The sequence below is a fragment of the Sus scrofa genome, chromosome 14 (assembly GCF_054392235.1).
Source record: "Sus scrofa isolate SSC_HxYL_T2T_F1_AM1 chromosome 14, Sscrofa_HxYL_maternal_Yorkshire_Landrace_v2.0, whole genome shotgun sequence".
Lineage (NCBI taxonomy): Eukaryota > Metazoa > Chordata > Mammalia > Artiodactyla > Suidae > Sus > Sus scrofa.
In genome coordinates, this window is record NC_139396.1 from 79,080,381 (window position 1) to 79,105,995 (window position 25,615).

The 25,615-nt window shown below is 47.2% G+C and overlaps 1 protein-coding gene across 3 annotated transcripts in view; it reads right to left on the reverse strand.

Moving 5' to 3' along the window:
- Positions 1-25,615, reverse strand: part of SLC35F3 (solute carrier family 35 member F3) — a 317,890-nt gene that overhangs the window by 244,842 nt on the left and 47,433 nt on the right. The gene's annotated exons all lie outside the window — the stretch shown is intronic.

A 25,615-nucleotide genomic window follows, 5' to 3' on the forward strand; every position in this document is an offset into this window, starting at 1 on the left:
GTGGAAGGTTTATGTCAACTGCATTGTTAGAGGATGGTTAGAAGTTTTTCAGCAATTTTTTATTTTATTTTATTTTATTTTACATTTTTGGCTACCCAGTGGCATACTGAATTCCCAGGCCAGCAATCAGTTTGGTCCTGCAGTCACAACCTAAGCTGCAGCTGCAGCAATGCTGGATCTCTAAGCCACTGTGCCAGGCCAGGAATCAAACCTGCATCCCAGTGCTCCCAAGACACTGCTGATCCCATTGTGCCACAGTGGGAATTCCAGCAATAAAGTCTTTTTAAATTAAGGTATGTACTTTTTTTTTTTTTAGACACAATGCTATTACTGCACACTTAACAGACTACAGTAGGCTGTAAAACACAACTTTTACATGCACTGGAAAACCAAATATTCTCATTTTACTGCAAGTCACTTTATCGCTGTGTTCTGGGACCCAACCCACAGCATCTCCAAGGTATTGCCTGCATTGCGTCCTGATGTCAGGTCACGTCATCTGATTTCAGTTCAGGTGGAAGCACTGTTGCCAACCTAAAGAAAACCCACACATGCTTAAATATTCCACCTCTGGGACTCCTTTACTTGGTTCTAAAATTCCAATTGAGAGAAACAGGCCCTAGGCATTGTTTATGACAGTGAGGAAACCAGTGGGTGTTTTCACTTTAATTTGAAATTATGCATACTGGGAAGTTCCTGTTGTGGCTTGGCAGTAATGAGCCCAACTAGCACCCATGAGGATGTGGATTCGATCCCTGGCCACACTCAGTGGGTTAAGGATCCCGCGTTGCCGTGAGCTGTGGTGTAGGTCCCAGCCACAGCTTAGATCCTGAATTGGGTGGCTGGGGTGCAGGCTGACAGCTGGAGCTCGGATTTGACCCCTAGCCTGGGAATTTCCATACACCTTGGGTGTGGCCCTAAAAAGAAAGAAAAAAAAAAAAAAGAAAGAAAGGAAAGAAATTATGTATACTGGATCCAGACACTCTTAAATTCTGTTGACCAAGTAGTTTCTAAAGGAGCTAGTTGGTGAGGACCGTTAGCAAGAAAAGTATGAAATCAACAAGCTCGGATGCTACATGTAAATTAAGAGACAGGTAAGAAAGAACATGCTTGGAGTCATTCTCGGTGAAAGGAGATTAAGTTAGGAAATAGAGCACATCAAAGTCTGGATATGTGTATATGTAACTGATTCACTTTGCTGTATACCTGAAATGAATACAACATCGTAAGTCAACTACACTCAAATAAAATAAAATAAAATAAAATAAAATAAAATAAAATAAAATAAAAAAGATTAAACATGCTCCCAAGGGGGTGCTGAGCTTGGGCTTAAATAGCCCAGGCACCAGAACCTCTGGGGAGAGTGCTCAGAGCCCAAGTGCTCAGGCTAAGCAAGGTGACCTCACACCTCCGTGCACCTCAATTTATGTCAAGGAAAGATCAAGTAGCACCTGTGATTATTTTTAGCAAGATTTTTCACATTTAGGAGGGCCTGAGTGGCAGGGTATATTATGTGGACATCCTTAGAGGTGACCCCATCATGGTTTTCTAGGCAGAAATAACCTTCAAAGGAGGATGAAGGTGGGGATGTGATCAGGAGATGGTCAGAGGCAGAGTAAGCAGGGGCCACATGAGCCACACTGGAATCTGAGGCAAGAGGAAAACTCAGTCAAAGTTTCCTGTGTTATTTATCTTAGATTTTTTGGCATCATTTGACCCCCCTTTTTTTTTTCTTTTTAGGGCTGCACTTGCAGCATATGGAAATTTCCAGCCTAGGGGTCAAATCGGAGCTGCAGCTGCCAACCTACGCCACAGCCACGGAAACACCAGATCCGAGCTGCATCCATGACCTATGCCACAGCTCATGGCAACACCAGATCCTTAACCCACTGAGCAAGGCCAGGGATTGAACCCCTATCCTTAAGGACACTATGTCGGGTTCTTCACTCCACTGAGGCACAAGGGAACTCCAAATTTGACTCTTTCGAATCTTGCATCCACATGGAGTGCATCCTCACTATTTACAATGATGTACGTGTAACCTCCAAATCAATACCCGCAGGTTTCAGGGTCATTTGTGGGCACCTTCTGGGGGTGAAAGATTAGAATCACCAATGGTTCATGGTCTGGGCTGGGGATGAACAAGCTGACCATCCACTTTCTGGTTTCTCAGGTGTCCTCTTTGTGATGGACCCAGTGCCACATTTTCCCAGTTTTGTGCTTTGGGCTGGTGATTTGACTGTTCAGGAGAGCCCTCAGCCTGGTGCTGAACTGCTGCCTGGTGTTTCTCAGCGCAAAAGACTGCAACGTGCCTTATGGAGAAAATCATGTTAGACAGGCTTCAATCAGGAATGAGTTACACAGCTGTGGGCTGTGAGTTGAGTGATCACGAATCAATTAATATACATTAAATAAGATGTCTTTAAAGAGAAACACACACTCAACAAGGTATAGATTGACAGATTGGTGAAAATGTGACCAGAAGCTCTCAGGAGCCTAATGCTGTATTTCCTCTGGAAACATGGTTCAAATCCTATCGCTGCCACTTTCCAGCTATGTGAGTTTCGGAGAGGGAAAGAAGAAAAAAACAATCTATGCTTTATCTTTTTCACTTTTAAAACGGGTGGATTCATATTACCTACTAGATTTGTTGTGAGGATTAAATTTGCTAAAGCATAAAAAAATGCTGCCAATGCTTGCAACAGACTAAGTGTGCAATGAATGCCAGTTCCTATCATTTGATGATAATCATGAGTTATAGCATCATTAGAGCTGACAGCACATTGTGAAGGGAGTGCAAATTTCCAACTTATTTCAGGGTATTACCTAAAATCACAGTCATTAGGAAAAGTTTTGTTTCACATAGGTACCATGATGAAAATACAATTTTACCCCACTCGGAAATTCTGGGCTGAAATAGCTTGTCCCCTGCCTTCAGTCACATCCTCGTCCTTCCTCAGCAGTGGGGGGAACAGGGGCAGAGGAGAGCCCATCCTGGCAGGCTAGGTTCTTGGAAGCAATGCTCCCCAGCATGTTCAGCACAGGATGGGCAGAAAGAGCCTTCAAGAGAGCCACAACCTTGGGGCGTAGCATGATGTGGAGGAAAGGGACCAAGGCTGAGTCCCAGTTGGCCACTGATTTATTCTACCTCTAAGGGCCCCCTCTGAGAGCCAGACTGGGTGCTCAGGAATCCCTAGAACCCAACACAGGGTTTGGCATGCAGTGAGTGCAAAGTAACTACCGGCTGAATTGAGGCTCTGTAATCCCTCCACACCCCATCCCACTGGCCAAGTCCTCCCCATCCTTGAAAGGCAAATGCTAGGTTCCCATAAGGCTGTGTGGGGATTAAATGACATGGATATGAGGGAAACGCTGGAATGGAGCAGAAACACACACCAGCCTCCCCAACCTCTCCAGGAAGCTGTTATATTCGGTAGAAGGCACAGCCGGTGGGGACTAGGTGGGGCAGAGACAGTCCCACTTGCTCCATGAGCCCACCTCAGACTCACCACGTCAGCTGAAGTCAACGGTGACAAAGACAGTTGCTGCTGCCACTCCTCACCTGTTAAACTCCAGGACAAGACCCTGTCTGTGCGATTCCTTCAATTCTCCCACCATCCTTCCATTTCAGAGGATGCGGCCCATGCAGAACTCACGACGGGCCACCCACAGGGGCAGGTGGTCCGGATGCAGCAACCCCATGAGCAAAACAGGACAGTCAGCATCTTGGTGCATCCGGCCAGGCGGTCCCGCCCTCCTCTGCTCTCTGGCCCAGCTGACCAGTGTCAAACAGCATGTATGCCACAGAGCCTGCGCCATGCAACATCTGTCCACCTTAGTCAGGTCTCCACACGATGAACCGGCCTGCTGTGTCCATTTGTCAGAGAACAAAGACTGTCAGGCGTCAGGATAAAACATCCTTTCTCTCCCAACCACTCTGCCTGACAAGCCTGGGTCCCCCGTGGCCTGAATAATTCACCATATGCCTGCTGTTATCATTGCTCTTGTTGACTCGAATCGCTTTTCCTTTTTTTCTTTTCTTTTTTTTTTTTTTGTCTTTTGTCTTTTTTTTAGGTCGGCACCCATGGCATGTGGAGGTTCCCAGGCTAGAGGTCAACTCAGGGCTACAGCTGCCGACCTATACCACAGCCACAGCAATGCCAGATTCGAGCCACGTCTGTGACCTACACCACAGCTCATGGCAACACCGGATCCTGAACTCACCGAGCGAGGCCAGGGATCGAACCCGCAACCTCATGGTTCCTAGTCAGATTCGTTTCCACTGCACCATGACGGGAACTCCTTGAATGGCTTTTCCAATCACTTGGGGGAGTTGAACATCTCCTTCCTCATGGGCAGGGGGACTTGAGGTCCATGTGGAATCACTTCCTTCACTTTACAGATGAGGACCCCAAGGCTGGGAGGTCAGGATTTAAACCCACATCTTCCCAGCCACGCCCTGCGATCTGGACCCTCAGTGATACCATTCACTTCATTTATGTCTTACCGACCACACCACAGAGATGGGCCCTCTTCCCTTTACTTCCTGCATGAAGTCAACAGAGGGAACATTCCAGAACATCTCGGATACCACACTGAATCATGGACAGAAGGAGGCAAGGCCTCAGGAGCTGGGCAGTGATGGAGAGTAATTCACAGGGCCCCTGGCCCCTATGCAGCCACAGTCCCCACATCACCCAGGTTTCACCCAGGAAAATCAGTTCTTTACAAAGTCATTCCATGTCTCGCTGTCTTGCACTAACGGATGGCTTTAGGTAGCAACCAGGTCCTTCTGAAGCCTGCCTGGAATCTAGCAACTGAGACATCTCAGCTGCCTGAAGAAAGGCGGACTGGATGCAAGCGTATCCAACCTAAAGCTTATGAGGGACCTAAGGGTGGCTGTCATTTCTCATCTCTGAAGCTGCATAAAGTGCATGGGCAGCCCTTTCCGGCCACCTGAGGTCATCAGAGTTCTTTCTTGTTTTTGCCATGAAATGGATCGCACTCAGTGACCCAGCCTAAGCACCCTGGCTAGATAACTGCAGATTCTGCCCAGTGTTGTAAGACTTGGACCTGTATCCAGAGCTTCAAGCACAAGCCTGCAAAAGGGTGGGCACTCAGGGACTGAGGAATCAAAGTGGGACTGAGGATAAAGCACAGGTCAGGTTTGGTGCCATAACTTATGCAAGCAACTGGCCCCAAATGCCTCATGAATAATGATGATATTTATGATTTATCAGCACAGAGCAACAGTGCCTGAAATATACAGTATGGAGAAGCCCTCGGTAAGCATTAAGAACGCATGTGGGGAGTTCCCTAGTGTCCTAGTGGTTGAGGACTCAGCATTGTCACTGCTGCGGCTCAGGTCGCTGCAGTGGCATAAGTTCAAACCCTGGCCCAAGGACCTCTGCATGCTGTGGATATGCCAAAAAAACCAAACCAAACCAAACAAAAAACCCCACAAAAAAACAAAAACAGAAGGCAGGTAGGTCATTATGGCAACTGAAAAAGAAATTCACCAGCTGGGACCCTACCAGGCAGTGTAGCTCCCTCCCTTGCCCACCAGGTAACAAGAAAACCAGGTGCTCTGGTACAGCAGGAGGTGAGAGAGCTGGAGAAACCTGTACTTTTCCAATCTGAGAGCTGTGGTTGCAAAGGTTTGCCTCCACTGTGAATTTTCTCTTCTAAAGCCAAAGCTGCAACTTTCTAAACTCATAGGCACGTGGAGGTGGATGATCGGCTCAACCCTCTCATAAAGGTAGTTGCAAGGATCAGCAGGGAATCCTTGCAGCTACTTAAGGCCAGTGCCCTGGGTCCAAATTACAAGCCCAGAGTGATGCCTGGCCCCAGAATGTCAAGCAGAAGCCCAGCTTTCAAACCCATGGGGAGGCAGGTGGACAGGTCACAGCTGGGCTGGCCGTGGGGTATGTGTTGAGTCCTGTCTACCAAGTGACAGCTGAATGTTACTGCCTTTGCCTTTAACCAGGATGCTTCCAGAAAGGAAGCTCTGGGTGCTGGCTCCCAGATTTGCTGTAAACCCACTGTCAGATCAATTGTCAAAACATTACCAGGATTACAGCTGGATGAGAACATCTTTTTAAAAACGGAACGCCAACCATACCATGAACTCATGCACAACATTACCTATTATGTTTAAAAAATAATTTTCAATGACATGGGAGTAAAAATAAATTCTCAGTAGGATATTAATAAAAAAAAAACAAGAAGTACCTCTTGATATATAATCTGAAGCTTAAAAAGGTGTCAGAGCACAGAACACCAGTAATTGCGTCATGTCTGATACATGAGAAATCACTACTCTGTCTTAAATTTTCCATAATCAAAAGTTTTTTTTAAAAAAAGTAAAACATTTTGAATGCCTTAAAAGGTTAACTGTGTTTCATATTGGGTAGTAGGATTAGTGATGATTTCTATTTTTTTAATATATGCAGTTTCATTTTTTTCCCACACGGCTGTATTATATTTATAAGAAGAAGCCAGGCCACTTTAAAAATGTGTGCCTCGGAGTTCCTGTCATGGCTCAGCTGGTTAAGAACCAACACAGTGTCTGTGAGGGTGAAGGTTTAATCCCTGGCCTCTCTCAGTTAAGGATTCGGTGTTGCCACAAGCTATAGCGTAGGTTGCAGAAATGGCTCTGATCTGGCACTGCCATGGCTGTGGTGTATGCTGCAGCTGCAGCTGCAGCTCCAATTTGACCCCCAGCCTGGGAACTTTCATATAAAAAAAAAGTATGCTATAAAAATAGATTTTGAAGGATTGTTATCTTTTTCCTCCTCCCCCTTCCCGTCTTTTTCTTCTTTTTTTAGATAAGAAAAATTACACAATCAAGATATTTTTCTCTTTGCCCTGGCTCCTTTACGGTAATGACCTGAGATCTCACCTGATTTTCTTCCCTTTCTCATGGATGACCCTCCGTCTCCATCCTCCACACACACAGAACCCTCACCTGCACATGACACGCCTGTGTCATTTATCCACACATACCTCAAGGCCTTTTTGGAATGAGACAGGACCACCGTACACAAGGCAGAGGCCAGGACGCCCAGAGATAAAAGACGCCACCATCCTCCTCCTACCAGCAACCTGTGCCTCCAAATGAACACATAAGCTTGTCAGTAAATCCCCTAATCCTTCCTGCATCCACTCGAGTTTCTGGCTGACAACTTCCTTGATGGACAGCCAGTGGCTCACCTTCCAACCATCACCCTGCCCACGGCAGCTCAGGAGGAAGAGTCAGGACCCTTCGGGGGCCCAGCTCTTTTTGGGTCCCATTACCAACCCTGACCCATCCCTAATGGACAGTAATGGTGGCCCCTTCTGGTACCGCTATTTCCTCGTCTCTCAAATGGGAGAGAGAGAGAAACTTCTGTCTTCATTACCTGCTAGGGCACAATCCTCCAAACACACAGGGCTGTGGCCTGTAAACGTTATTCCAGCTTCTTTGAGGCAAGTATTGCACAGATACTATATAATAAGATTATTCTTCCAAGACCCTGGCTCACACAGCCCGGGGGGGTTCTGTCAGCAAGTACCTTCCCCGATGACACAGACAGAGGCCACCAGCAACTGCCAGGCAGCAATGATTTTCCAGCAGAAGGCCTTGCTTTTAACATCAAAGTGCCTTCCTTTTATCTCCTTTATTTACAGAAATTCTTTCACAGCCTTTGGAGGTAGTATTTCTCAAAATTACAGCTTATGCACTGCCTATATCAGAAGGGCATGGGACAAGGTGTAACATGCAAATTCCCAGGCCCCAGCCCTGACTTCCTGCCTCCCCATCTCTGGGAATGTGGCCTGGAAATCTTCATTTCAGCTTTTCCCTTTTCCCTGCACCTGTGGCATATGGAAATTCCCAGGCTAGGGGTTGAATCAGAGCTAGAGCTGCTGGCCTACACCACAGCCACAGCAACACTGGATCCAAGCCGCATCTGCCATCTATGCCACAGCTTGCAGCAACACCAGATCCTTAACCCACTGAGCTAAGGAATCGAACCCTCATCCCCATGGACAGTATGTAAGGTTCTTAACCTGCTGAGCCACAATGGGAACTCCCATTTCAGCTTTTCTAGAGATGACTCCTCAAATGTTCAAAGCCTCTGCTCTGCAGACTGGATCATCTCCCACGTTCACGCCTCTGGGCCCCGTTCACAGCCGCTCCATCCCCTCTGAGTTTCTGCCTTCCTCTCTGAACTTTCTGGCATTTGCACCTCCCAATACACAGATTACAATCTGATGACATGTACAACCCCAACACTAGCTATTTTATGGGTACATCCCCTCAAGTATTATCATCTCAAAATAATTAAAGTCTGCACCTCTCACACATAGAAAATGCCCCGACTGGAGTTCCTGTCATGGCTCAGTGGTTAATGAATACCACTAGGAACTATGAGGTTGCAGGTTCGATCCCTGGCCTCGCTCAGTGGGTTAAGGATCTGGCGTTGCCGTGAGCTGTGGTGTAGGTCATAGATGGGGCTCGGATCCTGCATTGCTGTGGCTCTGGCTACAGCTCTGATTCCACCCCTAGCCTGGGAACCTCCATGCGCCACGGGAGTGGCCCAAGAAATGGCAAAAAGACAAAAAAAGAAAGAAAAGAAAAGAAAAGAAAATGCCCCGATCTGTGAGACCACATTTCTCTGAGATGCAGAATAAACCAAACTATGGCTTTCAAGGAAACTCAGGTGCCTTTGCTGGATGTTCCAATCTGCTATTGTCACTGATGTGTTGGTGGAGAACACAAAGCCAGTGCTCAAGGAACACAGAAATGCATTCCAGGAAGCCAGGAAAGGAAAGCAGTAAGAAACAGCAAATGCATACATCCTTTTGTTAGAAACAACTGAACCCTGAATGAAGGGAGACAGTGGATCAAATGAAGGGACTGAGCCTGGCCCCTCGGAGGAGCCCTGATTTGGGGTCAGGAGGAAGACCTCGACTTGGTTTACAGGATCACCACTCAAATTAGCTTTATTCGAAACCAAACAGAAATAAACCCTGGAAGGTTATAATCCCCTGCCTTTAGAATGGGTTTAGCCTTCCCCTGAAATACTAACTTTTTGAGGGAGCACTGCCATCAGAGAAAGTCTCTATGATGAGCAAACACACCGAGTCATCAGCAACGATGTCAGTGCAGCAGCAGCTTGGGGGAAAAATTAAAAATCAGTAGGAAGGCGTTGGAGGGATTTAAACATTTCTTCAGAGCTGGCTGCCTAGCCAAGTCTGTGATCAGACCTCTGAAACACTCTGCACCCAGCCATATTTTAAAAGGACAGTCTGCACTGGTTTAAAAAAAAAGCCAAAGCCAAAACTGCCCAGCTCTGCCACCAGCCAGCATGCCTGCCTGCACTTGAACTTCCCTCCTTCTCCATCCTCATGGCCACGGCTGCCTCGGCCACTTCCCTCCAGGCTCCTGCTGGATTGCAACCACCTCCTCTGTCCTCAGCCTCCCTTCTATCTCAGAAGCTTCTCAGCAACAGCAACCACACATTCTGAACAGGAATTTTTAAAAGAATTTTATTGGAGTGTAGTTGACTGACAATGTTACATTAGTTTCAGGGATACAGCAAAGTGATTCAGTTATACATAGACATATATCCATTCCTTTTCAGATTCTTTTCCCAGAGAGGTTATTACATAGTACTGAGTAGATTTCCTGTGCTATATAAAAGGTCCTTGTTCCTTATCTAGTTTACATATGGTTGTCAATCCCAATCTCCTAATTCATCCTTCCCCTCCACAACATTTCCTCCTGGGTGACCACAAGTTTGGTTTCGAAATCTTTGACTCTGTTTCTGTTTTGTGAATAAGTTCTTTTGTATCATGTTTAAAATCTGATTCCATATATTAGTGATCTCGTGATATTTGTCTTTCTCCGACTTACTTCGGTTAGTATGATAATTTCTAGGTCCATCCATGTTGCTGCAAATGACATTATTTCATTCTTTTTTTATGGCTGAGTAGTATTCCATTGTGTAAAGGTATCACATCTTCTTAATCCATCCTCTCTGTCAATGGACATTTAGGTTGCTTCCATGTCTTGGCTATTGTAAACAGTGCTGCAATGAACATTGGGGTGCATGTATCTTTTTAAATTATGGTTTTCTACGCATATATTCCCCAGAGTGGGATTGCTGGGTCATATGGCAGTTCTACTTTTAGTTTTTTGAGGAACCTCCATACTGTTTTCCACAGTGGTTCTACCAATGACATTCTCAAGAACAGTGTAGGAGTGTTCCCTTCTTTCCACATCCTCTCCAGCATTTATTGTTTGTATACTTTTTGATGATGGCCATTCTGACTGGTGTGAGGTTATACCTCATTCTGATGTGCATTTCTCTAGTAATTAGTGATGTAGAGCATCTTTTCATGCGTTTTGTGGCCATCTGTCTTTTTTGGAGAAAATGTCTATTTGGATCTTCTGACCATTTTTTAATTGGTTTTTTTGGTTTTTGATATAAAGCCATATGAGATGTTTGTATATTTTGGATATTAATCCCTTGTCAGTTGCTTTGTTTGCAAAGATCTTCTTGCATTCTGTGGGTTGTCTTTTCATTTTTTTTTTTTAATGATTTCCTTTACTGTGCAAAAGCTCATAAATTTAATGAAGTCCCATTTGTATATTTTTGCCAAATAGGAATTTGAATTCCCACCTCCTTCTAAGACCCTGGGACGTAAGAGAAGACCTACATGTCTGGGTAGTTCTGAAGGTCCATGTGGAATGAGGGTCAGTGCCCCCAGCCCTGTTCTGCAGTGTCAGACCTGACCCCACGATGTGCAAATGGGTGGGACTAGTTGTTCACCTTTCCTGCACAGATGTGGTCCCCTGCTCGGGGGAAACAAAGCGTCTGTCACTGCCCCCTTCTCCATGGCCCCTTCCCACAGCTGGGTATGCCCCGTCAGTGAGCTCAAGTCCCATAGCTCTGCCTCCAGCCTGGGACCCTTGGAGATGGTCAGTCCAGGCACCAGGATAGGATGTTATTCTAGCCTCCACAGGAGACACTGGAGACATGTCTCTGATAATGAAGGAGGCTGGCGATGTGGCCCCCGAGCCAAGCATCTGTACAGTGACTCCATGGTGACAAGGTCTTTAGGCCCTAAGGTACATCCACTCACTGCCAGGGACAAGGGTGGTGAAGTTTGGACATGGTGACATGATGAGTTTGAGGTCTGCCTTGCATCTTGGTGGGGACCCAGGTGTCAGGGAAGCTCAGGGTGGTCTGTCACTCTGTCACACGGCTAAATGGCTCCACTGCCTGAAACATACTTTTCTCGTCTCGAAAATAAAGAAGCAACAGCTAACTGTCACAGTTCAGTGACAATGCAATTATCCCAGGTGTGGATGTCACCAGCATGCCTCATTCCACCTCTGGAGTAATGCGTCTGAATAGAGACACAAGAAAAAAAAAAAGGCCACTGTCCATCACGACCTCCTCTGTCACTTGCTGCGACGATGACGACAACGATGACGGTGATGAGCGTGATTTCTTAAGCTCACCACGCTGTGCACGTCTGGCCTGTTTGTCCCTCTAAACAACCACCACATAGTTACTAACAGCACCCACATTTTCAAGCCGAGGAAGCTGAGGCCCAGAGAAGGTCACACACCTATGGGTGGGATTCAAACCCAGCTGTGCCCTTAATCACCACTTTCACTTCTTATACCCACCTTGGAAAGGGGGGGCCATACGTCCTAAGAAAGAGCCGACACGGAGTGTTTATAAGGTGTCGGGCATTGTGTAAAATGCTTTGGGATGTGCTATGCTGTTTAAGACTCAGACAAGTCCCCTGCTGGAGCTGTTAGAGTGCATCAGTTACAGTCCCTGGGGAAACCGAGGCAGGATTTGAAGCCTGGGAGTCAAACACCACAGCTCACGGCTTAACCACCCACCACCCTGCCTCCCTCCCAAGCACCCAGTCATGCATGTGGAGCTGGCAACATTGGCCATTAATGGCCAAGCAGCGCACTGCTTCAAACACCTCTCCAGAACGTGGCTGGGAAGGGAGTGACAGCTGCTCCTTGTACTCAAGGTCACTGTGCCCTGAATCTCACTGACTCAGTGTGAGGCTTGTGTGGCCAAGACGGCCCCACCAAGCCCCAGGGCTGTGGGAGACACCTCTTCCTGTCGGGTGACAGGCCTGGTACATCCGGGGTGTATGTGGATGTTAGGTCTCTTTTAGGATGGCCCTTGATCTCTCCTCACCCAGCTGGTACCCACTCCAGAGAGGCCTGGTCCCAGTCTGACTGTGGCCTCCACACTTACCCCAAGGGAGTCATCAGAAGAGACCTGGGCATCTTTTTTTCTTTTCAGGGCCACACCTGTGGCATACAGAAGTTCCTAGGCTAGGGGTCAAACTGGAGCTGCAGCTGCCAGCCTACACCACAGCCATGGCAACACCAGATCCAAGCTATGGCAATGCTAGAACCTTACCATACTGAGCAAGGCCAGGGATAGAACCTACATCCTCACAGACACTATGTTAGGTTCTTAACCCACTGAGCCACAATGGGAACTCCAAGACCTGGGCATCTTTTGAGAATTCTACTTATAGGATCTGACCCGAGTGACTATTCTTTCCTCCACTCTTTCACTGCCGTCATCAGATGTTATATTAAACTTTTGTTTGCCAACATTTCTCAGAAACAATATGTTCTCTTTGTAATGATGTCCAGTTTAATTAGAGGGAACTGCAATGTGGTGGGTGTGGAGAGGGGCCATCTTGTCTGCCAGGGGACCCAGTGCTTCTTCCATGCAGCTGACACATCTGTGCCTGAGGAGGAGGCACCGTGGAGACTAGTGTTATTCAGATGTACTCAGCAGACAAATTTTGTACCTTAGCTTAGGGTGCCCTGGATTTAGACACACTGCCTCTGAACTAGGGCCTGGATACAGGAGAAGAGGATAAGATGATGACCAGAGACAGAGAGTAACTAGGCAACTCTCCCATTGATGTGTCAGTGAACAAGCCCAGCTAAAAGAGCATCAGGCAAGTCTAGGAATCTCATAGGGTGCAAATTCCTCTTCCTTTTTTTTTTTTTTTTTTAAGGCCCCACCTGCAGCATATAGAAGTTCCCAAGCTAGGGGTCGAATCAGAGCTATAGCTGAGGCCTATGTCACAGTCACAGCTAAAGTCAGAACCAAAGCGCATCTGTGACCTACACTGCAGCTCATGGCAAGGCTGGATCCTTAACCCACTGAGCAAGGCCAGGTATCGAACCTGCATCCTCACGGATACCAGTCTGGTTCTTAACCTGCTGAGCCACAACAGGAACTCCCAAAACCCTCTTCTTATAAGATCGGATTAGGGCCCACCCTACCAACATCGTTTCAACCAAATTCCCTTTTTAAGGATTTCATCTCTAAATACAGTCACATTCCAAGATAGGGATTTCAATATAGAAATTTGGGAAATGGCACAATTTAGTCTATATACTCTGCCCTTCGTCCCCGCCCATTCACATCTTTCTTATGTGCAAAATATATTCAAACCCATCCCCAAAGCCTGAAAGTCTTAACCTGTTCCTATGTCAACTCTAAGTTTAAAGTCTTACCTACATCAGGAACAGGTGAGGTTGGAACAATGACCTTTCTGAGGCCATAGCTCTTAGCTTTCTTTGGGTCCTGGACCCCTGAAGTGGGTGGCTATTTTGTAAGCTCTTACTGAATGTTCCCTTTCCAACAGCCCCGGGGGAGTGGCTGGGCTCTGACAACAGTGTCCACTCAACGGACGGGAGAAGATAGAGGCTCTGAGCAACAGCTGGTCCCCCATGTCACCTGCAAGGCAGGGCCAGGCTGTGACGGGCCACCAGCACCTGCCCCCATCTCCTCTCCCCTCTTTCTCATAGGCCCCCCCCCCCGTATTGTTGAAAGTGGCAACCTGCCCCACAGAAGTCTATTTCCAAGCCTCCCATAGAGGCAGGGGGAGTTGGGGTCCCTATGAGACCAGGAGAAGCTCTATAAGGAGGATAACTTTGGGGAAGAGAGAGTCCCCGTCCCCTTCCCCACTCAATCCTCCTGCAGAGTCAACGACTTGATAACAGAAGCCAACCTCAATGCTGGTAGAGCAGAAATGCGAGCAGAGTCCACGTTTCCGCTGGACTCAGAGCACCACCTCATGAGCCCTGAACTGTGTATTTCTGGAACTCCCATGCAGTGAGAGAAAACGGACGTTTATATTTTTAAGGGACTATCTCAGGCCTCTGTTAACAGAGCCATTAAGAGAGCCTGCCTTCTGACACTAGGCGTGTGCTACAGCCCACATTCGACACTTAATTAGCTGTGGCTTTCCTGTGACAATTTTTCTCTGAAGCAGCAAGGGACCTGCAGAGAGAGAGCTCACCCGGTTCATCTTCCTCCCACTGCCCAACAAGGGCTGCAGGGACACCGAGAGAGAAGACAGGAGGTGGCCACCGACGGGCAGGAGGGCACCGGAGAGGAAAAGGGAGCAAGGAAGGGCAGCTGGAGGGATGCTCGGGAGGAGGCAGGGCTGTGGGGCTGCACCCTGCAGGCCTGTACACTCTGTACTCGCCCAGCCTCTGGACCAAAGAAAGAGCCCAGAGTCAGCGACACAGACATCAATGGCTTAATCAATGGGGCGTTTACATGTCTGAAGCAAGGTCCTGGATAACACCCCACTGTGGGCAGCAGATGGCACGCATGACAAGGCCATAGGCTTTTCCTGCCACCTGCGCCCCACCCATGCCTCCAGTTACCCATCACAGGGAGAAGTGATGTCAGGTTGGCTCACTGGTTACCAGGGAAACCGGCAGAGGGGCCCGCCCCTCACCACCCCTTTGATAAACTATCCTAGTGGAAATGTTCTGATCTAAAGATGAGAACAATCACTAGCCGGGGCCGGGGCCAAGTATGTAGGCACTGACGATTAGGAAGGTCGGTCACGTGAGTGGGGTGTGGTGGGTGAGGCAGGGGATGCACAGAGAGCAAGAGAACCTCCATCTTGGGGGCCACACTCTACAGGCGCTGAGGCTAGCCTCCAAGCCAGGCCTCCTGATGGAAATCGGCTCTGCTCCAGCAGTGCCACTTACGACCCTACATGTAGCTGTCACATGGAATTCTGTCCTAGTGCAGGAGAGAGTGGCCCACTGGAAACCAGCCTTCCCCACAGTCCCCCTGAACTGACAGTGCTCATGGAGGGCTAGACATTCCATGGAATCTATCAAAAAATAGCACAGGAGAGCCACGTACACAGCCATTTGAAAACCTGAGAATTGCAAAAAGGAGGGAAAGTTGGCTAACATTTCATTAGGTTTTCTTTGCCTGCAACTCTCATACTCTATGTCATGGGTTGAACTGTGTCCCCAAGAAAGGTATGTTGAGGTCCTAAGCCCTGGGACCTCAGAATGGGACCTTATTTGGAAATAGGGTCATTTTGCAGTTGAAGATAAGGTCATACTGGACTGGAGTGGGCCCCTTATCCAGCATGTCCTGTGCCCTTATAAGAGAGTCACATGACATAGTGACACAGGGAGAAAGGCCATGTGCAGATGGGAGCAGGGCTGAGGTGATGCATCTAAAAGCCAAGGCCCTCCAAGGATCACTGACCCCCCCAGAAGCGGGGAGGAGACCGGCACAGATTCTTCTCAGAGCCTCCCCAGAAGGAATCAAAGCTGCTGACACCTTGACTTCAGTCTTCTAACCTCCGGATGAATGAGACAATACAATTCTGCTATTTTTTTCTTTTGAAAAAGAATTTCTGCTATATTAAGCCACCTGGTTTGCTATACTTTGTTACAGGAGCCCTAGGGAGGAAAAAAAAAATACACCCTATCTTCCGAAAAGTTTCCATTCGGTGGTGAAACTGTAGTTTTGCTTTGGAGGCAAGTATCTTTTTAAGTCAAAAGATATAATTTAAAAATAAAACATCAAAGAACTTAGTTTTTTCAATAGTAATTAAACCTATCTCAGGCTTCAGAATAAAATAATGCCTTTCAATACTCCAGAGCAGAAAAATTGATTGAGGCATGGGCTGTAATTTTTTAGATTCACTGAAATCTTCTTTAAAAAAGATTCTTTAAATCATGGACATGGGAGAGGGGGAGGGAGTAGGATGGACTGGGAATTTGGGGTTAACAGATGCAAACTATTGCCTTTGGAATAGATAAGCAATAAGATCCTGCTGTATAGCACAGGGAACTATATCTAGTCACTTGTGATGGAGCATGATAATGTGAGAAAAAAGAATGCATACATGTATGTGTAACTGGGTCACCCTGCTGTACAGTAGAAAATTGACAGAACACTGTAAACCAGCTATAATGGAAAAAATAAAAATCATTATAAAATTTTAAAAAGATTCTTTAAAGTCACCCTGCATGTACTTTCTAGTATAAATTTCTTCTGATTGAGTTCCATATTGCTCTCAACTCATAAACTGTTATCACGTGACTGATTAAAATAAACATGATCATCAAAATGAAGTTACTAGACAAAACATATGTGGAATCACTCCACTGACTTCACAAACTTGAAACTCACAGACTTCAAAATCAAATTTACAGTTACCATAGGGAAACCATGGGTGGGCGCAGGAATAAATTAGGAGGATGGGAATAACATACATAGTACTGTATATAAAATAGATAATTAACAAGGACTTACTGTATAGCAAATGGAAATCTAATCAATAGTCTGTAATAACCTATATGGGAAAAAAGAATGAATGCATGTATATACATAACTGATTCATTTTGCCGTACCCCTGAAACTAACACAACATTGTAAGTCAACTATACTCCAATAAAATGAAGGTTACCATATTGCACAGAATGTGGTAATACACATACTGAAGTTCACGGTCAAATTTTACATTTCCTTCTTATATAAACAAAGATTGAGGAAAAGGTATTATGAGCCCCCAACTGTTAATACTCAGCATAATTCATTCATAAATAATTTTTTATCTAATAAAGTGAACACATAAAATTCCTTACCAATGGTCCTATTTCCTTGTTCAAAGCCCTTAAAATGGAATGGTGTTTCTAAAAGATTGCTTAAGCTATTTTTCTGGGGCAGAGCTCTAATTTTCCAATGAAATGCTTCTACAATAAGATGGCCAGATAAAATATAGAATGCACCATGAAATTGGAATTTGAAATCAATAATGATTTTTTTTTCCAGAGTAAGGATGTCTCACGCGTTAATATCTGACACATAATTATACTAAGACATGATTTGTGCAGGATCTGAAATTCAAATACGCCTGGGTGTCCTATATTTTTATGTGCTAAATCTAGCAACCCTACTTTGAAAGAATAAAAGGAAAGCTGAGTTGCTGCCGTAAGTGGGTTCCACTGATGGAAAGGAGCTTTTGATGCAGGAGAAGCCAATGCTGGTGCTACATCACACAGAGCCAGAGGTCTGCTGCTACTTGTTTCATTCAAGGCCAGCAATGATACTTTCTCTCCAGAGAAAACAAAGAACTGAAATACAATCAAGAGTTTCTTGGCTTGGTTATTATCAAATTCCTAGAACCACCCCCATAAATCTGTATGTGGCCCTGAGCAAAACTAGCATGGGAGAGGAGGAAGGCTTTCTACGACTTAGGATATACTGAAGTCATTCTCTGAAAGGACAACTTTTGGTTCTAAGAGCACCAGAGGTTGTCTCTCTACTTTTATTCCTTTAGCAAAGAATTCTTAGATTTTTTTTTCTTTTTTCTGCCTTTTAGGACCACACATGTGGCATATGTTAGTTCCCAGGCTAGGGGTTGAATCAGAGCTACGGTTGCCAGCCTACACCTCAGCCACAGCAACACCAGATCCGAGCTGGGTCTGCAACCTACACCACAGCTCATGCTAACACTGGATCCTTAAACCCATTGAGCGAGGCCAGGGATTGAACCTGAGTCCTCGTGGATATTTAGTCGGGTTCATGACTGCTGAGCCACAATGGAAACTCCAAATTCTTAGAAATTCTTAAAGTGGGTGATCTTGAGGCTATTCAGCTGGCCAAGAAGCAGCAATAAGTGGGCACTGCCATCCAGACTAGGCCTGACAGAGTCCAGATCCACTTCCACTTACTAAAAACTTCCCCATCTTTTCCTGTGCCTGCATAACAAATTACCACACATTTAAAAGCATCCACATTTATGAGCACAGTTCAATGTGTTAGGAACCCGGGCACATTCACAGGATCCTCTGGGGACAGCTTCATCGGACCCTCTGCCACAATCAAGGTAGGGGCCAGGGTTGTGTTCTCATTTGGAGGCTCGACTGGATTAGAATCCACTCCCCAGCTCATTCAGGTTATTGGTGGATTTAACTTCCTTGGGGTTGTAAGAATGATGGCCCTGAATTCTCATTGGCTCCTGGCTGGAGGCTATTTTCAGCTCCTGGAGGTCTCCTCTGATTCCTTATCACATGTGCTTTTCAACATAGTCACTTGCTGCACCACGTCAGAAAGGAGAGCCTCTCTAGTGTCTGCTAGCAGCACAGAGTCTTATATAACATAACGTAACCACAGGAGTGAGAGCCCATCAAATCTGCTATACTGTACTGGGCAGAAGAAAGGCATGGCTACCACCCAGACTCTGGGGGGAGAACAGATGGAGGAGGAGGTAGAGGAGGACAGGTGCCCAGCCCTCAAGCTGTAAGCCTAGAAAGTTGTTCCAACACCTTATTGCGGATTCCAAGTACAAGTAACCATTGTAAAGAATAAGTGGGTAGGAGTTCCTGTCCTGGTGAAGTGGAAGTGAATCCGACTAGGAACTATGAGGAGTTGCGGGTTCAATCCCTGGCCTCACTTAGTGGGTTAAGGATCTGGCATTGCCATGAGCAATGGTGTAGGTTGCAGATGTAGCTCGGATCTGATGTTGCTGTGGCTGTGGTGTAAACCAGCAGCTGTAGCTCCGATTGGACCCCTAGCTGGGAACCTCCATATGCCACGGGTGCAGCCCTAAAAAGAGAAAAAAAAAAAGAAAGAAAGAATATGTGGGTATTTTTGGGGTTTTCGTTTTTGTTTGTCTTTTTAGGTCTGCACCCATGGCATATGGAGGTTCCCAGGCTAAGGGTCCAATCAGAGCTATAGCTGCTAGCCCACACCACAGCTCACAGCAATTCCAGATCCTCAAACCACTGAGCGAGGCCAGGGAATAAACCTGTGTCGTTATGGATACTAGTTGGATTCATTTCTGCTGAGCCATGATGGGGACTCCTGAGTCACAGTTTTGACAACCACCATTTACTAAGATGACCAGCTCTTAGAGAGCTTCTTTAGAAGTTCACATTTTCAGAAAGACCACAGGCCTAGAGCCTTCATTAAGAGTTTAAAAGGAGGAGTTCCCGTCGTGGCACAGTGGTTAACGAATCCGACTAGGAACCATGAGGTTGCGGGTTCGGTCCCTGCCCTTGCTTAGTGGGTTAATGATCCGGCGTTGCCGTGAGCTGTGGTGTAGGTTGCAGACGCGGCTCAGATCCCGCGTTGCTGTGGCTCTGGTGTAGGCCGGTGGCTACAGCTCCGATTCAACCCCTAGCCTGGGAACCTCCATATGCCACGGGAGCGGCCCAAGAAATAGCAACAACAAAAAGACAAAAAAAAAAAAAAAATTAAAAAAATTAAATCTCGGTGGCAGATTGATTGTCTTTCTGTAAGAGGGTGCTGTACTCTGAGATCCTCAGGTGACAGTATCATCCTCTAACTTCTCCAGGGCAGTGTGAATACCACTTCCTCGGTGGAGGAAACATCACAGTCAGAAGCATCAGAGCAAAGGTGGGAGAAGTGATGATGGCCGCCAAGAATGGGGCGGCCCTGGAGGAGCGATGAGCACGGCACAGGACGCTGCATCAGGACCAACATCATGCTGCTCTCCCTGGTGCAGCTGTTTCACTTGTTTCACTTGTCCCTCTGTCTGGAACTTGTCCTCCGACCCTTGGCACAATTGGCTCCTTTCATTGCTCAGGGCTCAGCTTGAATGACAGCCCCTTGGAGATGCTTCCCTGAACACAGATGCCCTCCTGAGTGTCTGTTAGTCTCATCACCCTGATTTGCTGCCTTTACAGCACTTGGTCCTCGGACCAATCTCATCCCTTATGTACCTTGTCGTCTGTCACTGGACATACTCAACACTGCCTCCTGCACAATTGGGTCCTTGATGCTGCCAATGTCCCTGGCACTTAGGAGGCTCCATGAGTACTTGTGGATGAATGACCAAGTAGACCAGCGCCTCCCTTCAACCCAGGCCACTTCAGAAAGGACGGCTGGTGGCAGCGTCTAGGTGTCGATGCACCTGTTTCGAGCCACCTCTCTCAATTGCCTCCTAGCTCATGGTCTCCTCTTGGAGATCTGAAACACAATTTTCACCCTTTCACAAAATGTGAAAGAGGTCAAGGTGGCCCAAGTGTGGTCCAAGGCTTTGGTGGAGCTCACGGAGCTGGAGCCCAGCTTTGGTGGACATGAAAGGGGGCAATACCTCCGAACGTTAGGAGGTTTTGGCGACAGGACGTGCCCAGGAGCACTTTGAGAAGTTTAAACTGCCATATTTATAGAGAGGGGCACTGGTTTGTGTTGAACTCTCTAGAAATGATGGTCATTCCTTCTGCCTGCTCTGAGTGGGCCAGGCCCTCCTCAGGGTAGGGAAGCTCAGATGTGGGGTGCAGGCCCCTCTGGCTCTCAGCCAACCTGATTCCAGAAGAGATGGGGTTCCAAACCCAGAATGTCTCCCGCTGACCCAGAGGGCAAACTCTTCAGTGCAAATGTCGGGTAGTAACTGGGTTACAGTAAATGACTGACTTGCGGCTTTGCGCTCAAACGTTCTGACACAGCTCTAGATTAGGCACTGACATGAAGCAAAATAAGATCTTGGTCTCCCAAAGAGGCTAAAAGGCCAAACAGCTTTCAAGTGCCCTTGTGAGCCTGGGCAACTGCGCTTTCTCTGGCACTCTCCCACTGCGGGAGCTGACCTGGATTACAGGGTGCCCTGGCAGCTGGCAGAGGCCTTGCCGTCCCCAAAGGCTCTCACACTGGGGAGAGAGAGTGTGGGCGAGTGAGTCTGACATGCGAAGGGCACCACTGTCAGCGGTCCATCACGGAAGGTGCGGAGAGGACAGACCCGCTAAAACTAAAGCAAGTTCGCAAGAGTAAAAGCAGAGAGGCCATGGAGAGCCAGGTAGAGCCTCTGGCTAACATCTGCTTCTGTGCCCTCAGGGAGCCCCTAGGCAGAGCATTGAGGACAACCTCCCCATCGCTGCCGAAAGAGGTGGCAGTTAACGCACAAAATTCACTGCAGTGCTTCCAAAACACTAAGCTCTGTTGCTGTGCAAGTCACAGCTTTACTAGGAAGCCTGTGAGAGGAGTGGGGACTATTTTGTCACTGCCATGCTCCCCAATACCACATTCCTATTTCAGGGCCTTCTAAGTCACTAGGCTTGAGTACGCAAGGGGGTGCACTGCAGAGGCTCGAGACCGTCTTTAAAGTGTGAGGTCTGGGTTCTGTCTGAGATGTTCAAGGGGGAATTATTGTCAGTGTTGTCTGCTTTAGCAACTCAGCGCTGTGTCACTTGGGAAATGTCTGAAGAAGCAACTCCTCAAAGCAGAAAAGGCAGACACGCAAATGCACAGGATAAGATACAAACACACCAACTCTGACCCTCTGGAGAAACTACCAAATAGCTCAATTCATTTGACTCCAAACTCTCTGAGAAGGAGCCCCTGTGAAGACCAGGATTCCATGCAGCTTAATTCTGCCTGACTAGCAGTTAGCATTGTGCTTAACACAGTGCTGCTCACACAGGCGGAGGACTGGAATGAAAAAGCACCAAATTCCCAGCAATAGCGAAGTGGGTAAGCAATTACAAAACGACCATTTAAAGGCATGCTCTCAGGAGTTCCCACTGTAGCTCAGTGGGTTAAGAGCCCAACATAGCGTCTGTGAGGATACGGGTCCGATCCTTGGCCTCAGTGTGTTAAGGGTCCCTTGTTACTGCAAACTGCAGTGTAGGTCACAGATGCAGCTCAGATCCCATGTTGCTCTGGCTGTGGTGTAGGCCTGCAGCTGCAGTTCCCTAGCCTGGGAACTTCCATATGCCACAGGTGCAACACTAAAAAGAAAAAAAAAAAAAAGGCATACTCTTAAAGAGTAGTTTCAGATAAATAGAAACTGATCCGAATAGTATATTAAAATTAAACATACAAACACATACTACATAAAGGGCAGACTTTGCACAGAAACATGTCTGTGAGGATAGGCACCAAATCAAATGTAACAGGGGCTTTCTGTTTGGTGGAAAATGGGTTTTTTCTTTTCTTACAGCTACACCTGTGGCATATCCACGGGCTAGGAGTCAAATCAGAGCTGCAGCTGCAGGCCTACACCACAGCCACAGCAATGTGGGATCTGAGCCACAGCTGCCACTTCTATTGCAGCTCATGGCAATGCTGGATCCTTAAACCCACTGAGTAAGGCCAGGGATCAAACCTGCATCCTCACGGATACTACGTCAGGTTCTTAACCCACTGGGCCACAATGGGAACTCCTATGGATGGTTTTAAATTTCTGCCTTGTACACTTGTGCATTCAATCAGGTTGCTATAGTAATCATATTTACTCTTACAATGAATGAATAGTATCGTGAGGATTTCAAGAATGATCCCTCTAAATCAGGAGTCAGGGAATGACATGTACTGTATATAAAACAGATGAGCAACAGGGACCTACTATGTGGCACAGGGGACTATATTCAGGGTTTCGCAGCAGCCTGTAAGGGAAAAGAATCTGAAAAAGAATATACGTATATAAACTGAATCACTGTGCTGTATACATGAAAGCAGCACAATATTGTAAATCAACTATATGCCAATAAAAAAATAAAGACATTTAAAAAAAGAACAATCCTACCATCCCTCTGGGGCCTCATCCCCATGACTGGAACATTCCACAAAGTTCTGTCCCCAATACCACCTGCCTCGTCATCCTGTTGGCATCATCGCCCAGGGTTAGGACGCTACCTCCATTCTGCCTAAAATGCACCTGATGGGAACTCTGTCTAGTCACTTATGACGGAGCCTGATAATGTGAGAAAAAAGAATGTGTACATGTATGTGTAACTGGGTCACCACGCTGTACAGTAGAAAATTGACAGAACACTGTAACCCGGCTATAATGGAAAAAATAAAAATCATTATATAAAAAAGATATTTTAAAAATGCACCTGAACCTCGCAGAAAGGTAACACATTTGAAGAACAGGCTAGAAAGCTGTCACTTAACAGAAAGCAGGTCCCTAAGAAAACCGAGATGAGGACACATAAAACCAGGATTCAGGGGTGACAGGGCAAGTGTCGTGAGAGACCTCTAGAGCAGCACCTCTCAAAGCGTAACCAAAAACCTTAAGAATGAAGATCTGAATTCCGCAGGTCCAAGATTCTTTCTAGCAAGTTCCTGGGGGAGGCCCAGGCTGCCGGCAGGACCCCCGACACTGAGGAGCGAGTACACTCAGGAAAGCCCCGGTAGCTGGGGTGACAGGGACACCCTGAGTTTTCTGGGATGGGAGAAGGGGCTGGCAAAGAGGGATGGCCGTGTCAGAATCAGCAACCGAAATGGTGGTGGCAGGTGGAAAAAGTGACAAACGGGGCTTCAGGGGTCAACCTCCACTTCTCAGCCTTTCTCAGCTCCATGCCTGTCCCCGCGGGTAACGGAGACCCACCGGCTGGGTCCGTTTCTTTGCTGGAACCTGACTCAGTGCTGAGCCAAAGTCAGACCCCTTTGTGGCACTTTGTGGCTTTGTGAAGCCAGATTTGTCCCAACCTCCCTCTCTCACAAACAGGCTCCTGAGGCCCCTGGGGTGTGGATGGCGGTTCTGGTGACTGTCCAGTGCAAAGACGCCATCCTCTGGGGAAGCAGGCACACCCCATGGGCCTGCTCTGATCCAGGCACGGACCGAGGGGGCTGGGGAGGTGGCGAAGGTGTGTAGAGGCCCCGAGGGAATCAGGGCTCACCCCAACAACCCAGAGACCCAGCTCGGGGAAAATGAGTTACCCAAAGTCAAGATGGAGGGAACCTACAGCTTGTCAAGCAGCCACGGTACCAGCTCTTCCATGGGGACACCAGCAGCAAGTCTCCTTTCTGGTCATTCTTCTAAACCTGCCTTCCCCAGGGAGCACAGGGTGGACAGGGATCTACTGTGGGGTTTACAGGGAGGACAATCTACCAGGCAATGTGAGACACGATCTCACCTAAGAAGGAACACTGATGATTAGCCTCGTTCTAGAGCCGATGGGCTGGGCTGGGGGGAAAAACTCCTGTCACTGTGGGCATCCAAGTTCAAGCTGGAAAGCCACCTGCCAGGCACACAGTGCAGACGTCTGCCCAGCCAGGCACCAATGACCTTCAAGGTCCTTTCAACTCTGCATTCTGGATTTTAAAGTGACACGGGGTTACCTGCCTGCAGAGAAAAGTGGGCCTCCGTACTGGAACATAAAGAAAAAAGAGACAGGTGTTTAAGTGCCTCACCTGAAGGTCAAAGAGGAGTTCTCGTCTCTGTCATTTCCTGGCAAGGTCACGGGTGAGGGGAAAGTAATGACAAGGTGCAGCTGCTCACACAGGTGAAGGAAGGTGAGCCAGAGGGCACGGCAACAGCAAAGCTGCAGTGACCAATGAGGACATCATGATATACTGTCTTGCTTGGGTACAGACGAGACCCAGACATGAGTCTGAAGGAGGCAAAAAAAAAAAAAAAAAAAAAAAAATGGGATATGGGAGCTCCCCGGCAGCTCAGGGGGTTAAAGATCTGGCATAGTCACGGCTGTGGCTCAGGTCGCTGCTGTACCTCCGGTTTGATCCCTGACCCCAGAACTTCTGCTTGCCACAGACACGGCCAAAAAAAGAAAGAAAATGGGACACAGAAGGATACACATGTATGTGTGAGAGGAAACATACATCTTACTGCCCACTAAATCCTGCACAGAACAGACGATGCCAGGAAAACAGGCTGCAAAGGAAGGTTGGCAATGCAGGTCCCTAATGGGCAGGTCACCACTAACCGAAGCGGCCTGCTTTGCAGCCTTTCAGACATGCATCGTACGTCTGCTCTGGCTGTTATGGATTTCAGACACATTCCTGTATTGCTGAGGGCTTGAGTTTTTTCTGAGCTATGTCAGATGTCACTAGCCATTCTCAAAGCGGTGTCTGCTGGCAACTGGTAGCTGCAATCTTATGGTTTCAAGGTGTCCTCTTACAACTATTCAATTTCTAGACAAATGAAATTGCTTTAGATCAGATATTAGCAGAAAAAAAGAGAGAGGCATTGGCCATATCTTAATACTATATGGGACGTTAGAACCTACTTAGGTGGAACTAGACAGTTGGTTACAGACTGGGTTTTGGGCTTATTCCCAAATTCTTCAGGGTATGAGATCTATTTTGTCTATTAATGTTCCATTTGTCACTCCTCCTACTTCTAACTGGGTCTGCTGCACCAAAATGGCAGACAAAGGGGACATTCTCATTGTGGTTCAGTGGTAAGGACCCCAACTAGTATCCACGAGGATGTGGGTTCCATCCCTGGCCTCAATCAGTGGGTTGGGGATCCGATGTTGCCGTGAGCTGTGGTGTAGATCAAAGATGTGTCTTGGATCTTGCGCGGCTGT